This window comes from Dermacentor andersoni, chromosome 6 (genome assembly GCF_023375885.2).
Source record: "Dermacentor andersoni chromosome 6, qqDerAnde1_hic_scaffold, whole genome shotgun sequence".
In the NCBI taxonomy this organism is placed as follows: Eukaryota; Metazoa; Arthropoda; class Arachnida; order Ixodida; family Ixodidae; genus Dermacentor; species Dermacentor andersoni.
In genome coordinates this window covers 75,421,473-75,431,377 of record NC_092819.1, presented here as the reverse complement: position 1 = coordinate 75,431,377, position 9,905 = coordinate 75,421,473, and positions in this window count along the sequence as shown.

Genomic DNA, 9,905 nt, shown 5'->3' with positions numbered 1-9,905 from the left:
GAACCCTGACCTACGTCCAGCCTTTTCTATTGGAGGACGAGGCAAACTTGGGCCCCCAGTATCCGACCGATAGCTAGACCCGCGCTTGCTATCTACCCACAGCCCCTCGTCGGAGTGTTAGAATCTCGTCTAAGGAGCTGGGTACTACTGTACGCTTTGTAGATGCCTTTTAATCATCCTTATTCACCCCCATCACATACCCTTGTATGCCCTGAGGCATTTATCCTCGCATTTAAAAAAAAAAAAAAAAAAACATTGTTGGTAAACGGCACCGGCTAGTTGCGTTCTAATGGGTGCGTAAAGGCATAGCTACAACAGGGATTCCGAAGCCTCCACATTTGGGCAAGTTAGTATTGGCCAATCATCTTGGTGGGGCAGCGCAAACATGTAGTATGCGCAAAGCACAAAGTCACACTTATCGTTTGTGCTGCTTCACCAAGATATGCAACACGGATGCCACAACGAAGGATGGTGGTGACAGGGACGGCATCGGCTGCGTGCTCGCGATAGCGAAATTCGACAATTGGCAATACCATGAAAGGAAAAACTCTAAGAGGAAGGGTGAAACAACAATTTTGATGTACAGTAAAAAAAGTCAGTTTCGCTCAAAAGGCGAAGCACCGATTGCGATAGCAAACTAGTAGATAGCTAAATGAAGTAAAGATAGTAGTTTTACAGGCTGTATAAACTTGTAAACATTCGCTTACTAACTAGATTAACAAGCAGGGTGTCACGCACGAGCAGGTGAACATCAACACATCTCGCTCCATGACCACGGAAACTCGTGGTCGAAACGTTGTAGCGAGGAATCGCGGCAGCAGCAGCGAGTGAATTGACCTTCGTGCATTTCTGGCTTCAGCAGGAATGAAGCGTCGAAAGCACAGTGCATACGAAGCTACCGGCACTACGCGCACTCTGCAAACATCGCATATCGCTTTGACGATGAAGCCCGCGCAGGCGCGAACATTGGCTACGTCGCAGATCACTTTCAATATACGGCGCCCGCATGACCGCGCCGTAAGCAGCAGCCGCCAGAGAAGAACGCTCAGCCCCCTTCGCCTCACCCCCGTGCCTCGCGCGGGACAGCAGCGGGTGCGCTTCCGGCCCGCTTTCCTAGCTCACGCTCGCGAGATGGGGCCGCATTCGCCGGGTCACCCTCGCAAGTTTTCACTCGTACACACAGCATACGGCGCGCGGCGACGATTTTGTCACTCTTGGACTTCATACGAAACCTCACGGCGACAGCAGAAATGAGACTGGAGTGTCCATATAACTGCTATCGCAATAAAGTGATATACGCAAAGGACACACGGGAAACTGGCACTCGTCACGCGATCGTCAAGCGGCAATTTCTAGCCGCCTAGCGCCCGGACGGACTGAGTAAGAGCAGAGCGAATAGCAGCAGCCCGAAGACCGCTCGTGACGAGGGTGTCAGTAAAAGAGTGGAACGCGACAGCGTTATCGCACCCCGTTAACACCGCCCACTCATTCGCTCGGCATGCTCTTGACGAGACGAAGGGGAGAAGCGGGCGAGTGGCGCGCAAACTGTCGGGGCAGCGCCGTACATTGCGAGGAGGGGGTCTTCTGTGTTTGCCGCAAGATGGCTCTGCGTGTGCGCCAAGCGCAGAAGAAATGTAGCGGAAACGTACTTCGCTATTCGTTTAACTGCGACTTCTGTAATTTACATGCTCATAATTACCGATATACACCGCATTATAACTTTCTATGGCACGTTTCTAAGGCAACACCGCATTCACTAGAGGCGCTTGTCCCGCTTTCAACCATCGAACTCATGGTTGAGTGGTAGCGTCTCCGTCTCCCACTCCGGAGACCCTGGTTCGACTCCCACCCAGCCCATCTTGCAAGTTCTTTTTATTTATGAATTGCCTTCCGGGGTTTTTCGCTCACGGAAACTCACGGCCAACGCCGCTGACGCCGGCTTTTCTGCGACACGAGCTCCTTAACGCTGTCGTATTAAAAGCTACCCCTACGCAAACAATGCCTTGTAGCGTCAGGCCACCTTGGAGAGCCTGCTTCACGAGAGCCGCCTTACAGATGCTCCTCGAAGAGAGGAAGGGGCGACCGAACGCACGACGCGCGGCCCGCTCCCCCGGCCGTTGCTTCAACGCTGCCTGCTCTTCGGCAGAACGAAACAAACGCGGCCTCCCCATCTCACTGCTGGGCCTGAAGTGTCGGAAAACGGCGGGCGCGAGGTGAGCGAACATGCGATCGTACCCTTTACTTCCTCCGGATGGAGGGGACGCGTTCATGATGCGTCTTTAAAATCCCGCTTTAAAGAGAGCGTATGATGAACCAACAGTAGCGCAGTTGCTTTCATGCATCCGCGGTGAACGGTCGTGCGTAGCATGCACGTGCTCGCAAGGAGCGGATTTAGCGGCCCGACAGGGCCGCGCTATCAGGTCAACAGAAAAACCAGGCCAGTACTACCAACTGACTTTGCCATCACTGCCAACAGGTGCGTCCGTTTTGCACACAGTTTTATGACATGGTGACGTTAAGGCGAGGCATCACAGAGTGAAACGTGTTCGAGACGCTCTTGTACGACCGTCTGTCATGCCGGAAGTGGTTGCACTGGGTGCATATCTAATGAACCATCTGTGGGCGGTGACTTTCAAGGACGAGGAAGGCAAAAAGAAGATTCTCGCTGCAGATGCCTTTAATGTCATGGACCGCCGCTGTGTGGTCGTCGGCCCTTGTGACCGAGGCGCCTGTATCAAGCTCTTCCGACTTCTTCACGATCTACCTGACGACTACGTTCGCACTGTTTTGTCGCTTTTTAGGAAGGTGACTGACATCACCAGGGACAAGTGGCAGGTGCGAGAATGTGTTGACAAAAGGTCAACCACCTTTCTGTCACTATGATTCTCTTTTCTTTAACTGGCAGCTAACCTTTCGAGTGGTCTTTGTGTCGCGACGTTGAACGTGCGAGGATTAAGCGGGAAACAAAAAATGGCGACTGATGAATACACGGAGGAAACGGTTAACGTTTTTAGCCCCAGATATACCGCTTGTGTATGTCTCGTGGCCTGGCTGTAGTTGAAGCGGTCACGTCATACGAGGATGGTAGAATAGTCCTCTGTGATTTTATTTTTTCAAAGATGCCTTGGAGAATAATATGTGTGTATGCTGCGAACGTTGCACGGGAGCAGGAAATCTTTTTGGGTGATGTTAAGCAGTACTTTAATTGTGAAAGGCATGGTCATCTTACTGTGTGATTTTAATTGTGTTTGCTTTCCAGAAGATAAATCTGATTTGACCAGTGTTTGTGATAAATGTTCCGCGCTTTTAAGTTCGATTGTAAGGGAACAAGACCTTGAAGACTTTTGTTATGTGTTGTCAAGCGAAAATCATGCCATGTATACGCACTACCAAGGTGAGTGTTAAGTAGGCTAGACAGAATTTATGCTCTGTTAGTACCTTTGTACCCTTATTTTCAAATTATAATGTGTTACATGTTAGTTTTCGCGATCATTGCTTGGTTATGTGAACCAGAGGAAAGAAAAAACATCAAAATTTAGCTGGGACTTATGGAAGCTAAATGATAAGCTTTTGCAAGATGGTTTCTAAAAAGCAGTGCAAGAAACGCTCGAAAATTTGCTCAGCACAACTACGTCAGAGTTCTTCCTTGCAGAAAGGGAACTCTTCAAAAGAGACATTAAATTCACCGCACTTGAAAGAGCATGCGCAGTCTAGCATAAAGAAAAAAGATCGGGAAAAGGAATTGTATCTTAGGTTAAAGTATACATGCTCTGCGCAGAAAGCTCTTCGCCTGCATTATTTTCGAAAGAAATCAAAGTCTTGCCTTGAAGTCATGGATGAAGAAAAGTACGGAGATACGGTATTAAGGGCAAGGGCCGAGAGTATATGAATGGGAGAGGCGCCTACCAAGCGAGCAATAAGCGACGAGAAGAAACATGCGCTTTCCAAAGAAATAACAGAAATAAGGTATAAAGTGAAAGTCACTGATGACGTTGAATGATATAGCACGCATTTGAGCCTTATTATCAAAGTTTGATGGGGAAAAGATATGTGATGTCTAAAGCTGATGTCGAAAGATGCTACACAAATTCTGAAAATTGCCTGCTAAGGCTTAAGCATCCAGTGGCTCGGGTCTTACTTCGCTTTTGCTTGCTTATGTTCCTAGCTTATGTATGTCTACGCTTCGCTTTTTCCGCAGCCAAAGAATGCTTACGCATTAGTAGGCAATTCGCAGAATTTCTGTAGTATATTTTGTTGCTGATCGTGTCTATCCTGCTTACCATATACCATAACGCTCCAATCACAATTCCAATCATCAAATCACGGGGCCCTTTTGCTGCGTTCTGTACAATTTTATTTCTGTGAGTCTAACAACCTGCCTTTCTTCTTTGGAGGCTGGGAACTTGCTTCTCCTTCGATATGAATTACTCGATGTTCCAGCATCACCATAGCTGCTTGTTCTTCATCTCGGTCATCTGCTTTCTTTCTCTTCTCGATTAGCGCCTGAGATACGTATCCGTGTGCTGAAGACCACGTCTTTGTGAAGTGGCGAAATAAACTTCCCTCCTTCATTCATGGCAACATGGCCAGTTTTCTTTTTATCAAGTGTCGCCTTATAACGGCATTTCCGATCCGCTTGCGAACTCCTCATTTCCTCTTCTTGCTGTTGATTATCTCCAAGTGCCTGTGGCTGTTCTTGCTGCTCCTTCTGCCGGCTATCATTCTTGCGAATATCATTTTATTTTACTGCGATAGCAATTATGTGGACACTCCAAGCGGATTTTTGCCGTCGCCGTCGCCATTATGTTCCGTATAAAATCCAAACATGATAACATCGTCCACGCGCGCCTTGCGCTATATATGTGTTTATTTATTTATTTGATACTTGCTTCGCCTTTGCAGGAATTACAGCAGGGGGATACACAAAATAAGCATCATATTTGAGACCAATAACAATGAAACTAATTACACAAAGCATGGTAAAAATCATCATTAGAGACAATGGATATCAATCATAGGCGTAACATCGCACTCTCGTATAGATCTAACAAAAGATGAATAGCGCAAGACGTCACGTTTAAAAGAAAATTCATTTACTTTGAGACTGCGTTCCCTTCTTTGGTTATGTAAGACGGCGCTTGGATGTACTTCTCCTTATCGTTCTACTTTTAGAATGGTAGATATTATGAAAAAATTTCAACCTGAGATTTCGTCTGCGATCTGTCAAGTCTTCCCATTTACGTTTACTTTTGCTTTCTCTAATACTAAGTGGACGATCCCAACTACCTAAAACGAATCGCACTGCCCTATTCTGTATTTTTTCAAGCGTATCGGCCAGCTCTTTGGTATACGGATACCATCAAACACATGCGTACTCTAACAATGAGCGCACATGAGTGAAATGCAGTTGTTCTTTTAAGTTAGATGGAAATCGCTGAAATTTCGTCTTAGAAAACAAAAAAACACGTGCACTCTTAACTTTTATGTAGTGAACGTGCCTAGTCCACCTCAAATCACTCGTTAAATAAACTCCTAGGTATTTATATTCCCTGGCCTTGCCTAAAACAGCGTTATTTACGGTATACGTGAATGATCGAAGAAAGCACCACTGTAGGTTAAATGAGACATACAATTCCCAAATCCCTAGCGCTTAGGCCCGCAGCGTTCCCAGGAAAACTACGGGTTCAGTTATACCCCCCCCCCCCCCCCATTTCCTCCTTCTCATTAGCTCTAGTATAGCCGCTGTCCAAAGCTGGGAAAAGGCTGAAGACAGCACTGGGAGCTGTCAAGGTCACCTGCTTTGTGCTAGTCTCAGAGCGGTATTGATACGGCAGCGCGACTGACCATACTGAATAGCTACCCGGATGTGCTAATTTTCGGACGCCAAGGGACAAGCATATGCGACGAGCGGATGATACGCAACTCGGGGCCTCTCGGTAAGTGCTGAAAAGCTTTCCTGTTTTTATTTTTACGCACAAGCGTTAAGTGCTGTTTAAATTCAGCGAAAATATATCGTGTACCTAGGCGCGTTGAAGACCGTGTGCATGCGTGTGATTCGGGAAACAAGAGGTTAGGACCACGGAGCATTGACACTATATCGTGCAACCTATGACGATCACGCAAATTGAGGACAAGTCAGCGGATCTCTAAGGCATGTAGGGCCCTCTGAGCCGTACTTTTCGGCTACAAGGTAACCTAGCCGCCTGCGGGATTATCTTACAGAGCTATGTCGAATGCGCGGTTGCAGTAGTCGAAAGTTCAAATCTCCCCCCCCTCCCCCCCGTTCTTTTACCATTCTTTAATAACGTTTCTTCTTCTTCTTCTTCTTCTTTGACGTTCTCCAGTGCTCTACATCTGCAGGCTTGGAGTGATGCCGGACACCGCGAAAGATGCCGAGAGCGAGTGAGGCTATACTAATCCAGGTACAACCAAATTAAGAAGGCCCACTAAGCTTGAACAATAACACTCCCTCATTAGAACAGGAATTGGCCTCTCTGGTGCAGTATTCGGCCACAACCTTCCTGATCATATCTTCAACTAACCAATGGCCCTTACTCCTCAGCAGCTGTCGAGCAGCTGACCAAGGCGGTGGTCAGACTTGTAACGCAGCAGGGGGTGCTAAGAATCTCTGGGTCCTGACAGGGCGCCAATGAAAAGTTACCCTTGCAACGTTTAACACCCGAACCCTCTCGAGTGAGGCTAGCTTAGGAGGACTCTTCGAGGAACTATCAGACATTGTTTGGGATATTATCGGCCTTATTGAGATAAGAATAACTGGTGAGGCTTACACATTGCTAAGTAACGGCCATGCCCTCTGCTATAGAGATCTCCCTGATAAAAAGCAATACGGGGTAGGATTCCTAATATATAAGGACACAGCGGGCAACATTGACGAGTTCTACAGCATTAACGAGAGGGTAGGAGTAGTCGTAATCAAACTTAATAAGAGGTATAGATTAAAGGTAGTACTAACCTACGCTTCAACATCCAGTCACGACGATGAGGAAGTAGAGAAGCTTTATGAAGATGTTGAATTAGCGATGAGAAAAGTGCAACATCAGTTTACTGTAGTAATCGGCGACTTCAATGCAGAAGTGGGGAAAAAGCAGGCTGGTGAACAAGCAATTGGCAACTACGGCGTTGATTCTAGGAACGCTATATGAGAGATGCTGGTAGAATTCGCAGAAAGGAATAAGCTTCGAATAATGAACACCATTTTCAGGAAGCGTAGCAACAGAAGTGGACCTGGAAAAGCCCTAATGGTGAAACAAGAAACGAAATTGACTTCATACTTTCTGGTGATCCCAGGACAGTGCAGGATGTAGAAGTGATACGTAGGGTAAGTCAGTGATCATAGGTTAGTGAGGCCTAGGGTTCACCTCAGTTTCAAGAGAGAAAGAGCAAAATTGGTCAAGAAGAAACAGGTCAACCAAGAGGCAGTAAGGGTAACAGCAGACAAATTCAGGCTGGTATTTGCAAACAAATATGCAGCCTTAGAACAGAGAGATGATGATGACATAGAGCTAATGAATGAAACCGTAACTAGGCTGGCTTCAGAGGCAGCAATTGAAGTGGGAGGCAAGGCACCAAGGCAACCAGTAGGCAAGTTTTCCCTAATAACGAAGGACCTAATAAAGAAAGGGCAAGTAAGGAAAGTGTCCAACTCAAGAGATAGGATAGAATTCACGGAACTGTCAAAACTGATCAACAAGGCGAAAATTAGTGATGTTCGAAACTATAACGTGAAAAAGACTGAAGAAGCCGTAAAAAATGGACGCAGCCTAAAATCAGTGAAAAAGAAACTTGGCATAGGACAAACCAAGATGTTTGTACTGAAAGGTAAGCAGGGTAATATCATCAGCAATCTCGAAGATATAGTAAAAGCAGTGGAAGAATTCTATACTGACCTGTACAGTACCCAGAGAACTCAGGAGTATTCGGAACAATCATCATCATCATCAGTCTGGTTACGCCCACTGCAGGGCAAAGGCCCCTCCCATACTTCTTCAACTACCCCGGTCATGTACTAATTGTGGCCATGTCCTTCCTGCAAACTTCTTAATCTCATCCGCCCACCTAACTTTCTGCCGCCCCCTGCTACGCTTCCCCTCCCTTGGAATCCAGTCCGTAACCCGCAATGACCATCAGTTATCTTCCCTCCTCATTACATGTGCTGCCCATGCCCATTTCTTTTTCTTGATTTCAACTAAGATGTCATTACCGCGCGTTTGTTCCCTTACGCAATCTGCTCTTTTCTCATCCCTTAACGTTACACCCATCATTCTTCTTTACATAGCTCATTGCGTCGTCCTCAATTTGAGTAGAACTCTTTTCGTAAGCCTCCAGGTTTCTGCCCCGTACGTGAGTACTGGTAAGACACAGCTGTTATACACTTTTCTCTTGAGTGATAATGGCAACCTACTGCTCATGATCTGAGAATGCCTGCCAAACGCACCCCAGCCCATTCTTATTCTACTGATTATTTCAGTCTCATGATCCGGATCCGCGGTCACTACCTGTCCTAAGTAGATGTATTCCCTTACCACTTCCAGTGCCTCGCTACCTATCGTAAACTGCTGTTCTCTTCCGAGACTGTAAAACATTGCTTTAGTTTTCTGCAGATTAATCTTTAGACCCACCTTTCTGCTTTGCCTCTCCAGGTCAGTAATCATGCATTTCAATTGGTCCCCTGAGTTACTACGCTAGGCAATATCATCAGCGAATGGGAAGGTACTAAGGTATTCTCCACTAACTCTTATCCCCAATTCTTCCCAATCCAGGTCACTGAATACCTCCTGTAAACACGCTATGAATAGCATTGGAGAGATCGTACCTCCCTGCCTGAAGCCTTTCTTTATTGGAATCTTGTTGCTTTCTTTGTGGAGGACTGTGGTGGCTGTGGAGCCGCTATAGATATCTTCCAGTATCTTTACATATGGCTCATCTACACTCTGATTCCGTAATGCCTTCATGACTGCTGAGGTTTCGACTGAATCAAACGCTTTTTCGTAATCAATGAAGGCTATATATAAGGATTGGTTATATTCTCCACATTTCTCTATCACCTGAATAATAGTGTGAATATGGTCTATTGTTGAGTAGGCTTTACGGAATCCTGCCTGGTCCTTTGCTTGACAGAAGTCTAAGGAGTTCCTGATACTATTTGCGATTACCTTAGTAAATACTTTGTAGACAACGGACAGTAAGCTGATCGGTCTATAATTTTTCAAGTCTTTGGCGTCCCCTTTCTTATGGATTAGGATTATGTTAGCGTTCTTCCAAGGTTCCGGTACGCTCGAGGTCATGAGGCATAGCGTATACAGGGAGGCCAGTTTTTGTAGAACAATCTGCCCACCATCCTTCAACAAATCTGCTGTTACCTGATCCTCCCCAGCTACCTTCCCCCTTTGCATAGCTCCCAATCCTTTCTTTACTTCTTCCAGTGTTACTTGCGGAATTTCAAATTTCTCTAGACTATTCTCCCTTCCAGTATCGTCGTGGGTGCCACTGGTACTGTATAAATCTATATAGAACTCCTCAGCCACTTGAGCTATCTCATCCACATTAGTAATGATATTGCCGGCTTTCTCTCTTAACGCATACATCTGATTCTTGCCAATTCCTAGTCTCTTCTTCACTGCTTTTAGGCTTCCTGCGTTTCTGAGAGCATGTTCAATTCTATCCATATTATACTTCCTTATGTCTGCTGTCTTACGCTTGTTGATTAACTTCGAAAGTTCTGCCAGTTCTATTCTAGCTGTAGGGTTAGAGGCTTCCATACATTGGCGTTTCTTGATCAGATCTTTCGTCTCCTGTGATAGCCTACTGGTATCCTGTCTAACTGAGTTACCACCGACTTTTACTGCACACTCTTTAATGATGCCCATAAGGTTGTCGTTCTATAG